The sequence below is a fragment of the Moschus berezovskii genome, chromosome 27 (genome assembly GCF_049115385.1).
Source record: "Moschus berezovskii isolate FMDL1 chromosome 27, NW_MosBer_1.0, whole genome shotgun sequence".
NCBI lineage: Eukaryota > Metazoa > Chordata > Mammalia > Artiodactyla > Moschidae > Moschus > Moschus berezovskii.
The window spans coordinates 38,932,618-38,938,617 of record NC_142486.1 but is presented as its reverse complement, the minus strand read 5'-3'; positions in this window follow the sequence as shown (position 1 = coordinate 38,938,617).

The following is a 6,000-nucleotide window of genomic DNA, read 5'->3' as shown; positions in this document are numbered from 1 at the left end:
CATCTTCACATTCATGCACAGACAGGAGTAGTAATGTGGTGTCTTCCAGGGGAGGCTCACCAAGGTGAGTTTGGGGATCTGGAGGTGAGTTTGAAGGGAGTGGCACCTGAGCTGGTCTCTAGAGAACAGGGAACTTGCCACTCAGAAGTTGGAGTGCCCTCCACATGGAGGAGACATCAGCAGCACAGGACTAGGGGAGGATCCGTGGACCATGTATACGTGTGCTAAGTCACTTCAGTGGTGTCCGACTCTTTGCAAATCTATGGACTGTAGCTACCAGGTTCCTCTGTCTTAACAGCTGTATGGTCCTACTATGTATGTGTGCCTAATCAGCCACTTCAGCTATGTCTTTTTGTGACCCACATGGACTGTAGCCTGCCAGGCTCCTCTGTCCATGGGGATTCTCCAGGCAAGGATACTGGAGTGGGTTGCTGTGCCCTCCTCCAGGCCATCCTCCCCACTTAAAGATCGAACCAGCAACTAAGTTCCTTCACTGGCAGGTGAGTTCTTAACCACGAGTGTCACCTGAGAAACCCCCTACTAATGTATTGTTGTTCAGTCCCTAAGTAGTGTCTGACTCTTTGCAACCTCATGGACTGCAGCACGCCAGGCTTCCCTGTCCTTCACTGTCTCCCGGAGTTTGCTCAAATTCGTGTCATTTGAGTCAGTGATGCCATCCAACCATCTCATCCTCTGTCACCCACTTCTCCTCTTGCCCTCAATCTTTCCCAGCATCAGGGTCTTTTGTATAACTAATAAGAACCTATTGTATAGCACATGGGGTAAAAAAAGAAGGTATAACATGCTTGTAGAACATACTATGTTAACCCTTAAAATGTATTCCAATATACAGAAGATGCAGACAACTACTGTTTATTTCACTTGTACGAGATACACAAAATAGTCAAATTCAGAGTCAGAAAGCACACTGGTAGATGTTATGCCCAGTGGCGGCAGTGGGGGATGGAGAGTTAATGTTTAATGGGGACAGAGTTTCAGTTTAGGAAGGTGAAAACTTCGGGAGAGGGCTGATGGTAAGAGCCGCACAACACTGTAAATATACTTATGTCATTGAATTGTACAGTTAAACATGGTTAAATCAGTGTTTTATGTGACTTTCACCACAATAAAAAAAATTAAAAAAAAAAAGAGCTGTGTGATCTTGAACATGTTACCTAACCAGAATCCTGCTTTTCTGCAAGGTCCCTCCCTGATACTTTCTACTGAGTAGATCACTAAGAAATGAAATGAGATCGTGGCTAGGAGCATCTGGCAGCATCAGGCACATGGCAGGTGATCACTGAATGTCAGGTTCCATCTCCATGTCTGAGGTGCTGGGACGATGAACAACAAATGAAAGACTTCGGGGGCCCCTTGAAGAAGGAAGAGGACAATAAAAGAGGATTCTGAAGTGGGGGGTGGTGGTGGTGAAGGAAGAGGTGCCTGAAGGAAAGAACCCAAAGCTTCTGAGTAGAGGTTCTGCTCCATGGCAGGCCTCTTTGGGGGTGCTGGAAAAATACTCCCCATCACATTGGTCTTTGGCTTGTCCCCCAACAACACTGTGTTCCAGGAGCGGCACAGCAATGCAATTAGCAGAATCGAGCTTGTAGGTGGGGTGTAGGAGTTGAGTAAGGATGAGAGGCAGCACCTGGCTCCTGCCCAGGCTGTGGGGGAACCAGAAATCAGGGGACAGGGAAAGATGGCTGCAGAAAGAGAAATGCTTTCAACTCCAACACTATCCTCTACAGGAAAGGCAAAATGTCCAGGGTCGTTTTGTTTTTTCAGATCTATATACCTACTCTTTTAACCTGAATGACCTGGCTTATCACAAAGCGGCAGGAGAGACACTGACGGCCATCCCCCCGTCCCGCAGAGAAGAGGCGCAGCCGTGGATCTTCAGGGCAGTTCTCCAACGAATCTGGCCTCTTACGTGCTCCTCTTTCATTCTTTCACCCCACAAACATCCACAGAGGAACTATCGTACACAAGATCAGTTCAGTTGTCCATACCTCCATTCCTCCTGCTGATTCACTAGTCAGTTCCCTTATCTGTCAGATGGAGAAAATGGGCTCACAGGATGATGCAAGGAGATAGTGGACATGCTTGGCACAGAATAAGCGCTCCAGAAATGCAAACTGTTGTTACACTGGTAGAAGCAAGCTTGCATGTCATGCTGGCTACCTTTCATTCACCCCCCACCTCCCAGATGCACTCTACACCCTTTCCCTCCCTCTGTGGTGCCCTCGAATGGACAAGTCAATACTCTCTTGCCCCTTGACTTCTCACTGGGTTTGGTCCATGGGAAGCGAGATTAAGGGAGGGAGAAATTGAAGACAAAGCTTTTATTTCCCCAGCTCCCTTCCTGAGCCCCTTGATGCAAACTCTCAGCTCTAGGAAAATGACCTTCCACACAGCCTCCTTACCTCTGGGTGCAGAGGTGGTTACGATCCCACTGTGACTAGCCCCAGAATATTTCACACTCCATAGCTGTTTCCCTATACCTTGTGTCAAATCAGCCAGCTGATATACACCATCAGTTTTGGGGGACCCCTGACATCCAAGGTGCAGGAGAACACAGGAACAGGCCTGAGGATCAAGAGACCTGGATTTGAGTCTCATGCCTCCTCCTCACTGGCTCTGTGACCCTGAGCCAGGCTCTCCTTTCCAAAGGCCTTAGCTTCCACTTGTGTTAAAAGAACAGCTCTTTTATCTTACAACCCCGCCCCCCCACACACACATACAAACACACACAGGGGGTTCTGCGAACTGAAGCCCAGGACAGGGATGCAGACAAAGGAGAGCTGCCTCAGCCAGAGGGCAGGTGAGGTTGCCAGGCCTACACCATCGCATCCTTCCCCAGGAACCGCCTCATTCCTTCTAAGGACGTTCTGTGTCCTTGTTCTCTCAGGCCACCAGATTACCAGCTGCCCAGAGGATCTCCCCACCCCCAAAGGAATCGCCAAGAAAACTCAGGGAATTAAAATAAATTCCCTTATCTTTCAATAGCCAGCCGCCAACCCTGCTTTAGCCACCAAGGCCCCTTCCCAAGTTCTAACGGCCCAGGGGTCCAAGCAGGAAAGCCTCGTCAGTTGATGCCCCACTCACCGGGGCTGCAGCAGGGGAGGGGGGCATCTCACAGTTGGCATCTAAGACAGGGGAACCTAAATCATCACCCTGTTGGGAGACCCCTGTGGCCGGACATGTTTCAAGTAGAAGCTAAGGACCATTTAGGTGCTTATTACACAATCTCTGAAGTCCTTTTAGCTCCTAAAATTAGTGACCCAGAGGAATCCAGGAGCCACAAGAAATATGCTCTAATAATATCACTCTCCACACCCACCCCCCAACCCCCTCCCCGCCCCCGCTCCCGAATCTGACTTTTCATTTGTTCTAAGTGCTTTCCCGCCCACGGTCATCCAGAAGGAGGGTAAAGTGAGCCAGATAAGGCTGGTTTCTGTCCTAAAGACAAGAGGAGAGGGCAGCGTGGACTCCAGCTTTCCTGAGTTTCTGGAGGGGTGAGGGAGGTGCGATAAACTCCTAAAACTATCAGTTCCTGCTCTACCTGAGGGCTGACCGCAGGTGAAAACCCACAGCACAGTAACTGCCAGCACCAATTTGTCTTTGACGTTCTTCACGTTACCCAAATGCCTCCAGAAAGCTGTGGCTTCACCCCACAACTCTGAGCAAGTTCAAGACCTTTCCCCGCCCCAAAAGAAAAACTTCCGAGCTCCTCAGGACTTTCAACGGTCGGACCGCGCACGGAGCCGGCTGAGGCGGCGAGTTGCACCGTTCCCCGGGGCGGCCTCAACTTTGGGGGCGGCGAGGGCCGAGAAGGTGAAGCTCTTCGGCCTCGCGGGGAGGGGACCCCGCTGCCCGCCTCGCCTCCGGCGCTGAGTCACCGCCGCCCGCGTTCCCAGGAAGAGAGCCGCGCGCCTGCGCACGCGCGGTCCTGGGCGCGTGTCTCGGGAGCGCGCGGCCCGGAGGAGGCGGGGCAGGGCCGCGGGCACGAGCGGAGGCGCCTGCGCGGGGCGGGATCCCACGGCGAGGCTCCGACGGGTCCCGGTGCCGCGGCCGCGCGCAGTACTCCTCGGAGTCGGGGTGACGAGCCTCTCGGCGATAGCCATTTACGCGTTAGGAGCCGGGCTTGAGGGACCAGGCCAGGTTCCACCAGGCGCCCGTTCCCCTACCCTCGTGACCCCTGTCCAGAATTGCTCTGCCCGGGCCCTGGTTTCACCTGAAAGGTGGCGCGGAGCGGGGGGAGGCTGGGGGAAGGGAATGGGGGAATGAACCGGCCAAGGCTGAGGCCCTCCAGTCGAGGGACCGCACATGACCGGTGTGAGGATTCGGGCCGCAGACCCTGAGGTGCCCAGACGCGGAGGTCGCTGATCCCGGAGACCCGTCCCCGCACCAGAAGTGGCCCCCAACCCCACCAGGGAGCCCACCTCACTGGATGATCTGAGACCCCGGGGCCAGGAGCACCCCATGTCCTCGTCCTGCCCCGTCATGCAGGCCTTCCTGTCCTCTTGTCCGCTGGCCGTGGTCATCTGGGCTGGAGTGACCAAAACGTCACAGGGGGCCAGAGAAGGGACACAGATTTGGGTGTAGGCACTAGTAGGGGTCCAGGGCCCCACGGGGGTTCCTGAGTAGGGCAGGACTGATGGGGTGGGCCTCTTCCTGCGGCCTCCTTTCCAGGCTCCAGCACCTGGTTCTCAGCTCCTAGAAGTGGGGAAGGGACAGGGAAGACAGAGACCCAGTATCCACCGCCCATCAGGCCATGAATCACTGGGGGAGGGGGCATTGCCCAAGGGATACTGATGGCCAAAGCAGGCTCCTGGATGCTAAGTGCTCACCTCTCCAGGCAGCGCCCGTTTGCTGCCTGCAGGAACTTCCTTTTTCTTCATGGCCTTCAACATTCAGAAATGGAGTGACCTCAAACCCTGGTTCCTTGGGCTTCCATTTAATTGCTCTTTTATTGTTGATAAGTGAAGTCCAACTCTGCGACCCCATGGACGGCAGCACACCAGGTTCCTCTGTCCTTCACTGTCTCCTGGAGTTTGCTCAAACTCATGTCCATAGAGTCAGTGATGCTATCTAGCCATGTCATCCTCTGTCGCCCCCGTTCTCGTCCTGCCCTTCATCTTTCCCAGCATCAGGGTCTTTTCCAGTGAGTCAGCTCTTCACATCAGGTGGCCAAAGTATTGGAACTTCAGCTTCCGCATCAGTTCTTCCAATGAATATTCAGGGTTGATTTCCTTTAGGATTGACGGGTTTGATCTCCTTGCTGTCCAAGGGACTCTCAAGAATCTTCTCCAGCACCACAATTTCAAAGTATCAGTTCTTCGGTGCTCAGCCAACTCTCATATCTGCACATGAGTACTGAAAAACCATAACTTTGACTGTACGGACCTTTGTCACCAAAGTGCTGCTGCTGCTAAGTCACTTCAGTTGTGTCCGACTCTGTGTGACCCCATAGACGGAAGCCCACCAGGCTCCCCCATCCCTGGGATTCTCCAGGCAAGAACACTGGCTTCCCCTAAATCACCTCATCTCACCTTGATTCCTCACTGGACACACAGATGTCTTCCTTTCTGAGTCTGGGCCTTTGATCTCCCCCCAGAATCCATCCCCCTGGTCTCTGACCTTCCAATCCCACCCATCCCTCAACGTGTACCTAGAATTCCCTTCCCAAGCTCGAGAACCCCCTGGCTGTCTCAGTATTCTCAGTAGAGTCCTGATATGATGTAAACAGATTATCAACAAAGGGAACCTATTAAATGCTAAAATAAATTTCACAGTCAATATGCATTTGTCAGACTTTTCAAATAATTACATTTTCAAATAAGAAAAAAAAATCCTCTGCCAGACCATGTGTCCCCATGAATGATTTAGAAAATGTGGTCACTTCATCCCAGAGGACTTCTGTGGTCACTCGGGTTCCATGACTCTTTCCCTAATTGGACTGTTGGCTCCCCCAGGGCAGAGAATATGCCTGAATAAATA